The 18,405-nt window shown below is 38.1% G+C and overlaps 1 non-coding gene across 1 annotated transcript; it reads right to left on the bottom strand.

Annotated features, from left to right (window-relative positions):
* Window positions 1–6,533: 6,533 nt before the first annotated feature.
* Window positions 6,534–6,606, bottom strand: TRNAK-CUU. The gene has a single exon. It is a non-coding gene; the product is annotated as a tRNA-Lys (tRNA).
* Between the last annotated feature and the right edge of the window lie 11,799 nt (window positions 6,607–18,405).

Genomic DNA, 18,405 nt, shown 5'->3' with positions numbered 1-18,405 from the left:
TGTGTGTGTATGTATATATATACATACACACACATATACATATAATAAATAATTTTAATATATTTGATAGTTACATCCAAAAAGTTAGTAGACTGCAGAATGCCTATTTCCCAACATTCAAATCAACACTGACTATTCTCCTTTTTTAATCATTGGCAATTTAATCACCTGAAAATTACATTTTATGGTTGTTTGTATTGCACTTCTTTGGCTAAGTGTAAGGCTGTATTTATTTTTTGTATTTATTGACCATTAATATTATTCCTATTAAACTATAAATTTCCTGTAAGCTTCCAATAAATTGTGAAATTTCTGACATTCTGCTCTTTTCCCATTACATAGCACTACACCAAGCACAAAGTAGCAATCAATAGATACTTATATTTGTTTTCTAAAATGTTTGTTTAGGGAAACAAAAAGCAGAATCAGACCTATAAATACAGAGAACAGACTGATAGTTGCCAGAGGGGAGGGGGGTGGGGGATGGACAAAATGGGTGAAGGGAAGTGGGAGATACAGACTTCCAGTTATGGACTGAATAAGTCACGGGAATACAGGGAACAGCACAGGGAATATAGTTAATGGTATTGAAACAGTGTTGTATGATGACAGATGGTAGCTACACTCTTGGTGAGCACAGCATAATATATAAACTTGTTGAGTCACTATGTTGTACACCTGAAACTAATGGAACATTGTGTGTCAATTATCCTCAAAAAAATGCTTGTTTAGGTCATTTTTATTCTATTGGAGAATTTATAGTTTTTTTCTTTAATTATCAAGAGGCATTAATAAATGAGATATATATAATATTATATAAATATATACTAAATATAGTAACCCTTTCCTTTGTGTGTGTGTGTATATATATATATATATACATATATATATATATACACACACACACACACATATAAAATATATGCCAACTCTACTATATACCTGTTATACTACAAAATATGTAATGTTTTTCTATTTGTCACTTGCCTTTCAACTTATATATTAGGATTGTGCCAAAATTATTTTATATAAACTTTTTGAAAATGTCACTCTTTTATATTATTATGATGCTTTGAAAGTTTTCTCCAACCCCAAATTATATACATATGTGTCTACGTTTTTTCTAGTAATGGTACAATTTGACCTTTTACATTTAATAAAACCCATCTGCTACTGTTCTAAGATGTGAAGAGGGTTTAGAGTTAGTCAAAAAAACTCACCCTTTGTCTTTTTCCTTTCCACAGCAAGAGCACACCTGTGCCTTGGCCCTGAGGAGCATGCAGACTATTAGTAGCAAAGAAGCCGGCTTGTTTTGTGCACCAAAGGTAAGACAAACACCTGTTGCCAACTCACTGCGTGCCCTGGTACAACAATGCTCACTGGCAACCCAGTCTCTGTGTTCTATTCTGACCTCTTGCAATGGTCCAGCCAGTGAAGGACCATGCTGTTGATGCTTGGTATCTGTTGCTGGTTGGCTTTCTTTCCCTCACTCTTATTTCATCCAAAGATGCAACAGTGGTCACTGATGTCAATGGATATTGTTGGCCTTCTGTGGAAAAATAACCCCAACTGCTGCCCCAACCTTCTAGTGAGCACGTTGCATCATCCCTCTAAATACACTATGGAAAAAGTGTCCCTTCACATATAAACTAGGTGACTGAGCCCTGTCAAGCCCTTTCAGAATATTTCTGGTTAGGAATGTGGTCCTACATGCCTCTTAATCAGGACTAGGTGGCCAGCTACAGTCTGGCTTCTGTTCCCAGACATAAACAGAGGAGAGGTAGCAAGAGCAGATATTACAAGGGAAGATCCAGGGAAAGCCTCCACAATTAGCCCTCAAGTATCTGCTTGAGATTGGTCACATGCATTGTACTGTATCCTTGCCGTTCAAAAAAAAGAGGGGGGTTTTATATTGTAGTACTCCATTTACACAGCATTCTTAAAATAACAAAATTACAGAGATGGAAAGCATATTAGTTGTTATCACGGTTCAGGGCTGGGAAGTATGCTACTATAGAAGGGAAGCACGTGGGCGTTCCTTTCTCACAATGGAACAGTTTGGTATATTGATTGTGGCTGTAGTTACATGAACCTACATGTGTGGTAAGATTCACAGAACTACACACATACACACACACACATACACACACACAAAGTGCTTGTAAAAAGTGGTGACATCTGAGTAATCTCTGTAGTCCTGGTTTTGATACTGTACTATAATTCTCCATGGTTTTATTGTTGGAGGCAGCTGGACGTAAGGTACAGGCGATCTCTCTGTACTATTTTTGCAACTTCCTAGGATCCTATAATTATTTCGAAACAAAAAAAACAAACAAACACAAAACTAACACAAAGCCCTTTCCAATAAAAGACGGTATTTGGAGTAAGTTATTTCCAGCTTTATAAATGCGAAGGGATAGTTTTTCTACACAGTCAGAGGCAGTAAGTAAACCAAATACGACAGTATCTGCAGAATGAAGAGAAAGCACTGAGGTCTTCAGTTTTCCTGTACCTTGCATGCCTTAAAAACAAACTGGACTCGAAGACTAGAAGTCAGTGAACATCCAATATTCAGTGCACTTTTTACATCATCTGTGTTCGGACTGAATGTTTGTGTACCTCAAAATTTATACATTGAAATGCTAACCAATGGTATTTGGAGGTAGGGCCCAGGGGAGGTACTTAGGTTTAGATGAGGTCATGAGGGTGGAGCTCCCATGATAGGGTTAGCATCCTTATAAAAAGAGGAAGAGAGACCAAAGCTTGCTCATGCTTTTGCCGCCCCTCTCTGTTTCTCTCTCTGCCAAGTGAGGACACAGCAAGAAGCCAGCCATCTGCAAGCCAGGGAAAGGGCCCTCACTAGGGAACCAAAGCTGCCATCACCTTGATTTTGGACTCCCAGCCTCCAGAACCGTGAGAAATAAATATCTGCAGTTTATGCCACCCAGTCTATGGTATTTTGTTAGGGCAGCCTGAACAAACACAGTCTGGGAAACCCTCCTGAAATCCCTAGCATAAATAAGTGACTTTTTCTTTATTCTCCCATAAGATTTGGATTCTTTACTACTGAATACAGTGAGATGGTATTCATTTCCTTACACGTCTGATATCCCACTGGGTTGCGAATAACAGAGGATTCTACTTATCTTCCTCTCCCCCCACGATATGGCATGCCTGGAATGTGTAGCTACTGTCTTAGTCTGTTCAGGCTGCTGTAACAAAACACCACAAACTGGGTGGCTTATAAATAACAGAAATTTATTTCTCATAGCTGTGGAGGCTGGGAAGTCCAAGATCAGGCACCGGCAGATTTGGTGTGTCATGAGAGCCCACTTCCTGGAAGGCTGTCTTTTTGCTATAACTTCACATGGCAAAAGAGCCTAGGGTTCTCTCTGGGGCCTCTTTGATATGAGCACTAATCCCATTCATGAGGCTCTGCCCTTACAGCCTGATGATCACTTCTCAAAGGCCTCATCTCTTAATACCATCACCTTGTGGGACAGAATTTTAACATATGAATTTGGGGAGAACACAGACATTTAGTCTATAGCAGGTGCTAATGAAATTCTGTTGAGAAATACTAATGAAGTAAACCTGAATGAAAGCATGAACGAGCAAGAACAAGAAGAGTCAAATACTGTATAAACATATAGAATACACACCTGTGTCCTGTAGTCCCATGCTATTATGATGTGATTTTTGTCTCCCATTCTATCTGTTAATTAGCTTGTTTCTTAGGTTTTTTGAAATTAAGAGCTGAAAGAAAGGGTGTAGGGTTGAGGTCAGGGTTAAGGTCAAAGTAGAGGGTGCGGGTGGAGTGACAGTAAAGAAAATCAGATAACTAAATTGTGTTTGTTAAGGCTAAATTTTCTAACAGCATGACAGTAGTTTACACTGAATTAAATAGGATGGGAAATGATTTCTCTGTCACATGTAGACATGTGTCCAGTAGTGAGTTTTCCAGGCTGGGAGGATGGAATTGCCACAAGCTGGGACCAGGTTCCTTCCATCTTGTTCCACCACCTGCTGGGCTGGTTTCCTCCTCTGCATGGTAGAGTTTGGCCACTGCCACAACCAAATTCTAGCTTACAGACAGAGGAAAGAGAACATCTAGGACCAGCAGCTTTGCCTCTAAGAAGATGACATGAGTGGTTTCCTGCCGTGTCTTGAGCCTAGTTAGTGGAAAGGGGGTCTAGGGAATGTAGGCTGTGCTGCAGAGGCATTATGCCCAGCTTACATTCTGTAGATTCTCAAGAGACATGTAGGAACACACAGCTATGCATTTGTCTATAACATCTGAAAATCAATCAAGTGTATTGATTACTCACTTTTCTATGAGGCTATATTTGAATTCACTTCCTAGCTCTACAACATACTAATTGTGTTGACCTTGAATCTGAACTTCAGTTGTTTTTCATCCTTAAACAGGTACACTGACACCTTTCAAGACTGCTTTGTGACAACTGTGATAATTAAACAAGATAATTTATTGTGACAATTACGTGTGATAATGAATATAAGTTGCTTCTCATAGATTCTGTGCTCAAAAATGGTAGCTATTATTTGTAGATGGTCACATTTCATTATCATCTTTTAAAATGTTTACCAGATGTCCTTATTTTAAGACCATTCCTATGCAAAATCAACTGTGTAGCATGACAAAACTTGTTCTTTTTGGCTTGCTAGGTTTAGTGGAAGGTTGGGGATTAAATCCCTCAGACCAGTGCAAAAAAACTAACTCACACATTAGTTACTAGATGCAGAACCAAATGTGCCAGCCATCAGTATATTTCATAGATAGTAAAGACAGTCGCATTTGAGAAATATTTTCCAGTAATTTTCAAAGCTTAATATATTCCTAGATTTTTATCTATTCGAATATATAAAAGAGAGAGCATATATTCTGGGAAATTTTTAAACTCTGCATTAATCATGTTGATAACTTTGCAGTCTGCATTTTCGTAAATATATGAGATGGATGTAAAGGAAAGAAAAATATGTACACATTTAGCATAAACCTATAAATCAGGAGACTAAGGAGTACGAGAATACAGTAACACGTGATTACTGTGCTTCAATTAAAACATATTTCTAAATTTAAAGTAGAGCTCTGACTTATTTTAAGAAAATTCTGTTATTATTCTTCACACTTATATTAAGGTTCAATTCTAGCATATATACAATGTACTAGATAAGGGATGATAAAAAGTTTATATCCTGCATGCCAAATTCTGATCAATGGCCAGTGGTTACCTGTTGGGTTGTGTTCATAATGATTCTGAAGTCATGCTTGACATGAGTGGGAAAGAAGTCTGGAATTAGTTGGTCATGTCTGTTATGAGCACTGCAGGACACATCTAGGCATTTGTTTGGGTTCCTGTCACCTTGCATTATAATGCAGGCTGGCTCTTCAATGATTAGTACAGTGCCTGGAACAAATGTGCGCATTGTTATCCCCATGAATGAACTAATGAATTCCCTTTTAGTGACTTCATTTTTCCCAAATAAGTTATTATGATTTGAATCTTTCAAAAGACTTGATATAGTAAAAGTATTAGGTTCATATCAAAAGTGAGAGGAAGATACAGATATTTCTCATATACCCTCTGGCCCCACACATACATAGCATCTTCTGTTATCAACATCTTCACCAGGGTGGTACATTTGTTACAAATGATGTACTGACGTTGACACATCATAATCACCCAAAGCCAGGATCTCACATTAAGGAACTCTTAGTGTTATACATTCTATGGGTTTAGTCAAATGTATAATGGCATGTATCTATCATAAATAGTATTGTATAGAGTATTTTCAATGCCCTAAAAATTTACTGGGCTCTGCCCATTCATCCTTTCTGCCCCCACCTCTGGCAACCACTGATCTTTTTCCTGTCTCCAGAGTTTTGCTTTTGCCAGACTGTTATACAGTTGAAATCATACAGTATGTAGCCTTTTTAGATTAGCTTCTTTCACTTAGTAATATGCATTTAAGCCTCTTCCATATCTTTTCATGGCTTGATAGCTCGTTTCTTTTTAGCACAGAATAATATTCCATTGTCAGGATGTACCACAGTTTATCCATTCACCTGCTGAAGGACATTATGAGCGTTTCCAAGTTTTGGCAATTATGAATAAAGCTGCTATAAATATGCATTGGCAAGTTTTTCTGTGGACATAAGTTTTCAACTCCTTAGGGTAATACCAAGGAGTGCAAGTGCTCGACTGTATGGAAAGAATATGTTTAGTTTCGTAAGAAATTGCCAGAGTGTCTTCCAAAGTGGCTGTACCATTTTGCATTCCCACCAGCCATGCGAGTTCCTCTTGCTCCAAATCTTCACCAGCATTTGGTGCTGTTAGTGTTCAGGACTCTGGCCATTCTAATAGGTGTGTGGTGGTATCTCATTATTTTAATTGGCATTCATGATGTAAAGCATCTTTTCATATGCTTATTTGCCATCTGTATATCTTCTTTGGTGAGGTGTCTGTTCAAATCTATGGCCTATTTTTTTTTTTATTTTTATGTAGGCTCCACGCCCAACATGGGATTTGAACTCAAGACCCTGAGATTAAGAGTCGCACGCTCTACCGACTGAGCCAGCCAGGCACCCGTCTATGGTCCATTTATTAATCGTGTTGTATGTTTTCTTTTTCCTGAGTTTTGCAAGTTCTTTGGACGTTTTGGATAACAGTCCTTTATCAAATGTCTCTTTTGCAAATATTTTTTTTTAACTCTACACACTTGCCCTGGACCTAGTGCCATAGACTGAATTACCATCTACATTTGGGGGCCTGATTGTATTGTTTCACTAACACGGGTACTACTATCAATTTCCTTTATTTCTTGCCATCTCCCACTTTCAGACAACAAACTATGAGGGCTGTCTGCCAGGGAACTTTCTGATCAAAGGAGAGGAGAACTCGTTGGGTTCATCCCTTCTCTTCTCATCCTTTGAACTCAGACATGATGCCTGGATCTGGGGCAGCAAAATACCGTTAAGAGGAGACATTAAACAAAAACAAAAACAATCAAACAAAAACCCAGAACACTCTAGGTTATAGAAGAACAGAAATCTAAAAAGTGGCAAGATTTTTATGGCATTTTTGAGCAAAAAAAAAAAAACGCCTAAAACTGCCTGCTTCAAATTATTTTTATATAAGAAAAATAAACCCGTGTTTTACAAGCCACTATTAGTCATATTTTCTGCTCTGTGGTGTTAAAAACCTTCATAAGATATAAAGATAGTAGATATTTTAGATACAAGATATTACCTTGACTGTGGTGAAGGTAACACGAATGTATACACATGTCCAGACTCACAAAATTGTATGTTTTAATTAGGTGCGGTTTTTATATACCAATTACACCTCAATAAAGCAATGGAGGAAAGATACAAAATCCAAATCACTGCCCTGAACTCCAGAACTGAGCTGTCTACCCAGCACGTGCCTTTGGATATCTCGGAATGCCTCACACCCACGCAAGCCCAGAATGGTATCATCACGTTCTCCCTGCGAAACTGCCTTTCCTCTGGTCTCCTCTCATTAATGCATGGCACAGAAACTTTGGTGGTTTTCTTGCTGGCTCACTCCTGCTTTCTCACTCCCACATCAAGTTCAGTAAGGACTGTTGATACTGCCTCCAAAATATCCTTGACATTTGTCTCCTCAGCCCTACTTCTGCTATCTTATTTTGGAATATTTCATTGTATTTTTTAAAATGTAAAATATGGGCGCCTGGGTGGCTTAGTTGGTTAAGCGACTGCCTTCGGCTCAGGTCATGATCCTGGAGTCCCGGGATCGAGTCCCGCATCGGGCTCCCTGCTTGGCAGGGAGTCTGCTTCTCCCTCTGACCCTCCTCCTTCTCATGCTCTCTGTCTCTCATTCTCTCTCTCTCTCAAATAAATAAATAAAATCTTTAAAAAAATAAAATAAAATAAAAATAAAATGTAAAATATAATTAATACACAGAGGAGAGCGTATAAATACATGGGCAACATAGGACTTTCTTAGGAAGCAAATACCCATCTCCCATTCCCTCCTGCAGTGTATTCTCCATGAGGTGACCACAGGAGTATCTCTATACTAGGAGTAACATTATGCCACTGCCTATTTTAATGTTTCAAAAGCTTCCCATTTGGGCTCAGAATAAAATTCAAACTCTGTAACGCTCCTTTTGATGCACTTCTTGAATCCTGCTCTGGTCAACTTCTCTTGTTCTGTCTCTGAAGGGACCTTGCCATATGCCTCGCACCTTGCGCATCACCCTTTAACAAAAAGAACTTCACAGACTTGGCTTTATCTTATCTCCTCCCCCAGACTCTGACCTCCACCAGGCTGGAGATATCTCTCACTGACTACTCTATACCCAGTGCCTAACCCCACCTGGCCCAATATAAGCATTCATCAAATATATGGAAAATCGGAATGGGAAGATTCCAAGCTTCTTTATAATCAGATCTTCATAAATAGCTTTATACTTTAAAATTGCTTTGTTAAATATTAAGCTGATATAAGAATTCATCCCCTGGGGTGCCTGGGTGGCTCAGTCAGTTAAGCATCTTGCCTTCGACTCAGGTCATGATCCCAGGGTCCTGGGATCGAGCCCCATGTCGAGTTCTCTGCTCATAGGGGAGCCTGCTTCTCCCTCTCCCTCTGCCTGCCACTCTGCCTACTTGTGTGTGCTCTATCAAATAAGTAAAATCTTAAAAAAAAAAAAAAAAAAAGAATTCATCCCCATTGTACAACAAAATAATATACAAATAAATAAAGAAAAAAAAAACCCTCCTCTCCTCCTCCTCAATACTTCTCCAGTTCAGAGTAACCACCTGTATCAGCCTTATGTGTAAAAAAGCAGCTTTGTGTGCATTATACCTGGATTGGCTCTGTATTAGTTTTATATTGCTGCCATAATAAATTACTACAAACTTAGTGGCTTAAAACAATACCCATGTATTAGCTCACATTTCTGCATGCATAGATTCTCTACTTAGGGCTTCCCAAGTCCAAAGTCAAGGTTTTGGCTGGCTGCGTTCTCACCTGGAGCTTAGAGTCTTCTTCCAAGCTCATTTCTGTCATTAGCAGAATTTAGTTCCTTGTGATTGTAGGACTGAGATCCCTGTTTACCTGCTGGCTGTAGACTGTGGACCATTCTCAGCTCTTCAAGGCTGCCTGCATTCCATCTCATATAGTCACTTCAACTGCAAATCAGCAGTGGTACTTTAAGTCCTTCTCATGATTCAGATATCTTTCACATCTGCCATCAGCCAGCCAAAGTTCTCAAGTGATTAGCAGATGCATCTAGATCATCTCTTTATCTTACTCAAGCGTAACTGTGCCATATAACACAACACAACTGCAGAAGTACAATTTCATCATCTTCACAGGATCTGCAGATTAGAGAATAGCTTTGCAAGTATATTAGAAATTCTGCTTATCACAGGCTCATTGGCTCACAATATACACCATTCTCCAAGTGCCATTTTTTCCCCACTCACAAAATACCTTAGCGATATTCCCATTTTAACTGGCATATAATATTTCATATTCTACGTGTAATAAAGTCTATTTAATCAATTTCGTGTTGATGGGGATTTCAGTGTTGAATTTTGAATTATTACATAAAGATAGCAGTTGTTAAAGCCACAGACTCTGGCACTGCATATTACAAGTAGACTGAAGTATGTGCTCCATAGAAGAAACTTTAAGAAGATTATTTCCAACACCTAGTAAACAAAGTGAATTCTTGACTTTGGAAAAATTATCAGAAGAGTTCTTTATAGACAGAGACAAAGATAGGCAGGGAAATAGGGGTACATCTATACAGAGAGAGAACACTTTAAAATGTTAAATTCTAGCATTACTGTTTTGAATTTTGATTTTCTAGTCAAGACACATGTTCAAAACTCAGAATCTCATAAACCCTTGTTATGATGTTCCTGGTAACATCTCCACAGTAGTGTCTATGAACTTCAAGGAACATTTCTTTATGTCATAGTTGTTTACATGTCTGTCTAGCCTACTGATTTACCTGAGTATAAGTATTGCCTCATTTGGTTTTATTGCCTTCACAGCTTCTTTTACCTGAAGGAGAAAATTATCATGTAGTGTTTGCAGACTGCAGTCAGATAGGTTGGTCAAATGCAAATAACAGAATTGGTATTCTCAAATTCTGTCTCTATATGGGTCCATTTGCCTGCCTATAGTAAAGTGTCTTTACTCTTCATGGCTTTTCTCTCCCTCTGTCCCAACAAGCTCTGCCACTTGCTAACTGTGGGATATTGAGAATATCTTTAAAAACTTGTTATTAAACAAATGAATGTAGGGGCGCCTGGCTGGCTCAGCTGATTGAATGTCTAACTCTTGATTTCTGCTCAAGTCATGAACTCAGGGTCCTGCTCAGCAGAGAGTCTGCTTGAGATTCTCTCTCTCCCTCTGCCCCCCCCACTTGTGTGTGCACTCTCTCTCTCTCTCTCAAATAATCTTAAAAAAAAAAAAAGAAATTAAAAAAAAGAATGTGGATTTACAGAAAAGTTGAAAAGACAGTACAGACAGTTCCTATATACCCTTCACCCAGCTTCCTCTAATCTTATCTTACATAACTATGGTACATTTATTAAAACTAAGAAATTTACAGTGGTACAATATTATTCACTCTAGACTTTATTCATTTTTTTTAAAGATTTTATTTATTTATTTGACTGAGAGAGACTCAGAGAAAGAGGGAACACAAGCAGGGGGAGTGGGAGAGGGAGAAGCAGGCCTCCCGCCGAGCAGGGAGCCCGATGTGGGGCTCGATCCCAGGATCCTGGGACCATGACCTGAGCCGAAGGCAGATGCTTAATGACTGATCCACCCAGGTGCCCCGACTTTATTCATTTTTTTGCCAGTTTTTCCATTAATGCCTTTTCTGTTCCAGGGTCCAATTCAGGATCCCATGCTGTATTTAGTCATTGTGTCTCCTTACTATCCTTGAAAGATGTTTTTCAAACATAAATTGGGGATAATATCCATACCAACTTGTAAGTTCCTTGCAAGAGGTAGGTGAGCAAGCATGGGCTACACACTTTGGACAGATTATAGCATATGATATTTGCTATGTTAGAAAAAGGTGACAAATATTCTTGTACTTGAATATTTCTGGGAATATTCATTATTTCTTCTGGATCAGAGACTTAGAAATGGAATTAAGGGATAAAAAGATAGTTACATTTTAAATTATGACTGGCACAATCAAATTTTTCTACCAAATAATACACTAATATGAATTAGAATATTCATTTTCCTATGTCCTCTCTCATAGTGGATTGTTAACAACTGTTTTTAGTCTTGCCTAGGAGATAGATAAAAAATGATGCCCCTTAGTTTTTAAAACTCAAATATCTCTGATTACCACTACAATAATGCATTCTTTTAAAAGTTTATTGGCCATCTGGGGGTGCCTGTCTGGCTCAGTCAGTAGAGCACATGACTCTTTATCTCAGGGTCATGAGTTTAAGCCCCAGGTTGGGCACAGAGCTTACTTAAAAATAAATAAATAAATGAATGAATAAATAAAAAAAGATTTAAGAGTTTATTGGCCATCTGCATTTTTCCTTCTGTCAACTGTCAGGTCATATCCTTTGCACATTTTTCTATTAGGATCTGTGTTTCTTGTTGATTTGTGTGATTTGTCCTATATTCTAGAAGTTAACTCTTTATATGTCATATGCACTTCAATATTTTCTCTCAGTCTTATACTTGAATATTAACTTTAGAGTGCTTTTTAAAAACACTTTGACCATGGTAATCTTTATATAATAAAATTTACTAAGATTAATTTTACTTTATGGGTTCTAATGTTTCACTTAAGATGATATTTCTTAAGGTATATGCTATTTTAATAACTTTATAGATATTTTAAGACAGTTACTATATTAATTGATATGGATTTTATTTTTGTATAGGATATAAAGGAAGGTGGTTTCATTATATGTATGTAAACTCCCATATATGCCATAAATTCCATCTAATTTCAATAGAATTATATATTTAAAAATTTAGGCAAATCTACTGTCATATCAGATCATCTGAAACGTTGTTCCCTTCCATTAACCCTGATTATCAGGGTAGCTACATTTTAAATTTCTATTATTATTATCAATATCCAAGGATAAACATACTAAGAAATGGAAAGAGCAAGAGAGTGAGAGAGGGAGTGCATACTGAGAGAAAAATAATCACAAAGCCCAAGCAAAAATTTGCCCATGGGCACAATTATTTTCCAGTGATACATGGGTAATAGTTCTCTGTCTCTCTCTCTCTTAAACACACACATTTACGCTCTCAGAATAACAAAATTAAGAGCTCTGATGTATGCACGTGTAATGTCACTTTTTTGTTAAGGATTTTATTTATTAGAGAGAGAGAAAGAGAAAGAATGCATGAGTGGGGGGAGGAGCAGAGAGAGAGGCATAAGGACAAGCAGACTCCATGCTGAGCAAGGAGCTGGACATGGGGCTCGATCTCATGACCCTGAGATCATGACCTGAGCCAAAATCAAGAGTCGGATGCTTAACCAACTGAGCCACCCAGGCACCCCTGTAATGTCATTTTTAATCATAAAAATGTGTGTTCTGTGAATAAAATTAGTCACCTATTCATTTGGAATGTTAGAAAATTCAATGTAATTCTGATAACGGCATTAATGAAAACTGGTTTCTGATACCCAGCATCCTTTTTACTACATTAAGACTTAAAATGCAAAAAAAGCAGATTTTATGAAACCTTGATTTTATATTAAAGGCATAACAATTCACATGCGAGTATGATTGTGAGGAGAAGCTACTCTTAGAGCCACCTCCACTCTACTCTGCACCCTTTTAGAAATTTTTAAAGCCTCCCTCTGGGCAGTTCCCTATGGCTTGGGTACAAACAGTACTTTTTTTGTTAGGAAAAAAGTACCCCATCTTCTGTAAGCCTCAATTCCACTCAAGGGTGCAGGGCTTAGCTAGGCAAGCATGGGCTGAATTTGTACCCCAACTCACCCCCATAGCCAGGTGACTGTATGCAGAGCAAAATGCACAACCATGTGCAGCATTTCTGATGCCTCTGACTTGAAACACTCATTAAAAGCTTCACTAATGGGCACTGGGTGGCTCAGTCGCTTAAGCGTCTGCCTTCGGCTCAGGTCATGATCCCAGGGCCCTGGGATCGAGCCCCGCATCAGGCTCCCTGCTCAGTGGGGAGTCTGCTTCTGCCTCTCCCTCAGATTATGCTCTCTCTGTCTCTCTCTCTCTCTCAAATAAATAAATAAAATCTTTTAAAAAAAGGTTTAAAAAAAATAAAAGCTTCATTAACTCTACCAGTTTGAAGGTTGATATACTGGTAATACATAATCTCTCTCCGAATCAATATTACAGTAACAGCGTAATAACTAGTGATGAAGGGGGAAGCTCCCAGTCATCCCCTATCAAACAACCTAGAACTAAATTATCAAGATCTGATAAATTGTCACTGGTAATTGATATCGTACTCACTCTTACTGCTGATAGAGATACAGCTATTTGTAAAACCAATCAAAGAAATAAATTTACCACTGTGAATATACTGTCCATTAACTACACATGATTTTGCGTTTATTTCTAGCTGCATTTAAGTTCATTAGTCCTTTGGGCAGGTTCTGTAATGCCTTATTTTATGGCTCCCAAAATGATATGACCTAAGAATCACTTGGCTCAATTATGTGCACGGAATAGAAAAGTAGGAGGAGAAAGTACTCTGGGTCCACAGAAGCAGTGCCTTAAAGGGCACTAAAGGCAGAGAGAAAATTATTCATCAGAATTAGGAATTAGAGCTGGTCCTCTAAGATTTAAAGGAAATCTCAAGGGCCTAGAAGTTCCCCTTTCGTTACCTTAATATCTTTACTGAAGCAGGATTCTAATAATCCTCTTACAGAACTGTGTCAGATGGAGCACCATGAAAAAGTAAAGACAACAACCCAACACAATCATTAGTCAGCCTTAACATTATTCTTTCAAAAGATCCCCTGAGATACACATTAGTAAATGTTTGTTGACTATGGACCTTACTGGACAGAAGAAATGCTATTTTTGCTTCCGGTTGTGACAATAAAATGCATAAAAACTGTTAACACACTAAGTGGATATTAACTTTTGATGATCACAAACCCAAAGTATATTTTGAAACAGGTTACTCTTACATATATGTAGGTATTTGTCTCTATGTATCATATAAAAATTATTCTTTTAAAACAAAACAGTACTCTTCTATTTGCTTCCTTAAAACAATCCTTTGCCATATGAGAAATAATTGGATAATTGCATTGTGTAAAGCTGAAAGCTTTTATTAAAGGATGGTTAAAATAATAAATACTCATAGAGAATACAGGCAGTCCTGTATAGAGCAGTAATGGGCCAAAGAGAAGCTGGGGTCATCTACTCCAGTACTCTTCACTAATGCAGGAACTATTTCAGGTTCCAACTTTCTCTTCTCCTGTAATCTTCTACAGCAAGGACGTAATCGGTTGTTAGTTTGAAAATTGGGTGTTTTGTTTTTTGTTTTTTGGGTTTTTTACTCTTTTCTTCTAATTTGGACCCCATCACTATATTTCTTATATAAATGAAAGATCATGAAGGGGAGTAGAATATGCCACCCCAAAATATGCCTCTTTGGCATAAAGGCTGATGATTTTTAAAAAACAGCAGACATAGGAGAAGCTCTGAAAACCAAGTAGGAGTTACCCTTCTTTAAGAGATATTTACATTTATAAGAGAAATCTCCATTTGTACAGATATCTTACTCCCTGTACCAGAAAGAGGAGAATGACTAAATATCTAGAAACTCTTATCAGTTGATAAAGCATGGACTTAAATCTCTGTAACAACCTTACCCTTGTATACTGTACCTTTCCTGAAAACTGGCTGTCCCCTCCCCACCGCCATCAAACATGTTTTGTCTTTAGCTGAAGATGATATTTAAGGTGATGGCTTGGGCCATTTTAAAGAGTTACTCAGTTTTTCCTGGGTGTCCCACATGTCTACAGGAGGTGTCCCTCACATATACAGGAAGAAGTATACATGTTATTAAACTTCTGTTTGTTTTTTTTCATGTTCATCTGTCTTTTTTATTACTGGGGGCAGGGGTCGTCTCAACTAAGCATCTAGAAGGGTAGAGGGAAAATTATTTTTTCTTGCCTACAATCTTGTGAAAATTGGTAGTAAGAAACCTCACTAAAATGGAGTCAGGAGGCTTTAACAGGGGGGGATTCTCACACCCTACCACTCATCGTCAATTGCAGACCCAAAAGAAAGAGACTGACCTTGTACTTGGATACTACTTTAGTATTCCAGCCCAAGGCAGAGACGCTTACCCAACCCCCCAAAACCTCAGTTAATGAAAAGCCACCATACTTCAAACTCCCAGTTTACTCCAATGGACATTTAGTTCATAACAGTCCTCCCAACTTACGCCCTTTCTCTTTAAAAACTGTACCTCTCCCTTGTTCCCCAGACTTGCCTATGGTTTTGCCACAGCTTGTCGGTTCCACATTGAAATTCTCTTTTATTCCTGAACAAACCCATCTTTTGCTGGTAAAATAACAGGCAGTTTTTATTTGGTTAAGGTTAACAATCTCTACACATATTTCTTTGTGGCCTGTGTGATGTTCGAGGCAGAACTTCAATTATCAATTACTTACTGGTCATTTCAGTAAAAATACTAAGTCCGTATGTATTTGTTATTATTAATTTAGTATTAAAAGATGTGTTTCCTGTATGTTTTACAATGCAGTACTAGAAGCAATTTTTTTCTAGTAGAAGCAAATTTTAATACTATACTCCTGCAGTAAGGATCGGTATTTCACTTAAGATATATATCAATGTGGAAAAACTGTCAAAAGCTGTGGGAAAATGAAACTGGGTGCCTGGCAGGTCAAGAAATGGGTTGTATTTGATGGTAAGAGTACAAATTTATTTTTACGGGGACTGAAAGCCTTGGAATTGTTTTTAGAGAAAGACCAGAAAAGGAGTAGTATTCCTAAGAATCAACCCTAAATTGTACTTGTAATATACATATATCATACTATGTAATCCTAACAATTTACTTCAAAATGGAGAAGGCATTGCCCTGATGTTACAAATAAGGAGTGGTATTAGAAACAATACATTGCCCCACATAGTACACCCAGAGTCAGAGTGGTCTGATACCAAAATCTATCCCCTTTCCCTCCCTGTCATTTGGGATTGGTGGGGAGGATGTAGGGGATGGGAATGAAACTAAACATACAGAGAATAATACATAGAGAATACAGAATTATTCCAGGACTGTTTCTATAGATGATAGCAGGGGATGCTGAGCTCTTGAACATAGGCTATAGAGGAGAGAATGAGAGGAGAGAACAGATCCAAATAATATCTTAGAGAAAAATACCAGACACATTGGAGAACAGAGAGAAAAGAAAAAAATGGCATTATATTTCAGCTTTGGGGTGATGGAATGACAGGTGATTTTTATCAAGATTTTAAACAATGCAGAAAAATGCTCCTCCCTCTCCTCCCCACCCCCACCCCCCCGCTTTAGGAGGGGGAAATAATGACTTGATTAATGTTGTTTGTGTTGAATTTTCTTTTAAGGATTATTTATTGGGGCGCCTGGGTGGCTTAGTCATTAAATGTCTGCTTTCAGCTCAGGTCATGATCCCAGGGTCCTGGGATCGAGCCCCACATCGGGCTCCCTGCTTCTCCCTCTCCCACTCCCCCTGCTTGTGCTCCCTCTTTCGCTGTCTCTCTCTCTGTCAAATAAATAAATAAAATTAAATTTTTAAGAAAGAATTATTTATTTATTTTAGAGAGCGCATGTGAAAGGGAGGGGCAGAGGGAGAGGGAGAGAGAGAGAATCTCAAGCAGACTCCGAGCTGATCGTGGAGCCCGACTTGGGGCTGGATTTCACGACCCTGAGATCATGACCTGAGCCAAAATCAAGAGTCAGATGCTTAACCAACTGAGCCACCCAGGCGCCCCTGTTTGTGTTGAATTTGAAGTGCCCATTTGATAATCAAGTAAAGACATCTACCATGAAATTGGGTAAAAGTATCTAAAGCAGGTAACAAAGGTCTAAGCCCTTATAAGGGTGGTAACTGATCACACACAGAGTGTATGTAAATTGAGATAAGAAGATGGTCATAGCAGTACCCTGACAAACATGAGTATTTAAGGCAGAAGTCCATGAATGTACTTTGAAGGATGTTGAAACCCCTTGAAGTTTTTAACATTTGTATGTGTGAGGGGGATTGTCTGCCATTTTGTAAATAGTGTTCCCAGATTAATAAGTTTCTCAAATGGGTATTGAGAGAAACAACCCATGAACCTGAGTGTTTCTGCATGTTCTTGCTGGGTGTGCCAAGAATGCAAGGCCACAATGGCTCTTTACTCAAGCCATTTGTTAGGGTTGGGTTAGCAGGAGCAATCCTGAGAAATGGGTAGGCTTATATACTGCTTGCTATAAAAAGGAAGATATACCAAGCCCAGTATTCTTCAGCTGCAATGCAAACCCACTACATGTGGAACATTCCGGGCCCCATGGGACTCTGGGGAAAAAGGGAACCAAAACAAACACCCTGATGCTCATAGGGCCTGTTGTGCTATGAATAATAAAGTCCTTTGTCTTTGATTCAGGAGTCTTACGTCTTCTGTGAGCATCCATAAAAGAGTCGCAAGGCTAGCTTAATAATTTATTAGCTTTTATGTAAAGTGAAATCAAATTTCGCACCTGATAATGGATCATGATGTAGTTCGTAAAAGTTTGACTACCACAGGTAAGAAATTAAAGTTGAGCCTATATGTAAACCTGAGAAGGGATAAAATATAAGAGTGATTTTATGGAAATAAAGGATATGGGAGGTATAAAGGAAAAAAAAAAAAACAGAAGAGAAGGTAATCCCCCAAATTTCTGAAGTTCAAGTAAACAAAGACTGAAAATGATAAGTGAACTTGAAAATTAAGTTATTTAGGATCTGAATGGAAGCCAGTTCAGAGGAATGGAAGTAAACTTTGGGATAACTAGGACAGTGGTTCTCAGTCATGTTGGTCTCAGGACTCTTAAACTCATAAATTATTGAGGACTCCCAAGAACCTTTGTAAATGTTGGATATATCTATTGATATTTAGGTAATAGAAATTAACACTAATGTTTAAAACACGTATTTACTTATTAATTAATTCATTTTGAAGTAACAATAAACTCACTGCTAAATAACATACTACAGAAAACATGATTTTCCAAAACAAAAAAAAAAGGGGAAAGAGTGGCACCATTTTACATTGTTGTAAATCTCTTTAATACCTGGCTTAATAGAATGTAAATGGATTCTCCTCTATTTGTTTCTGCACTCAGTCTGCTGTGACATCAC

Source organism: Phoca vitulina, unplaced genomic scaffold (genome assembly GCF_004348235.1).
Source record: "Phoca vitulina isolate PV1807 unplaced genomic scaffold, GSC_HSeal_1.0 scaffold35, whole genome shotgun sequence".
Lineage (NCBI taxonomy): Eukaryota > Metazoa > Chordata > Mammalia > Carnivora > Phocidae > Phoca > Phoca vitulina.
The sequence above is the reverse complement of the archived record's forward strand: the minus strand, read 5'-3'. Positions and strand labels throughout refer to the sequence as shown.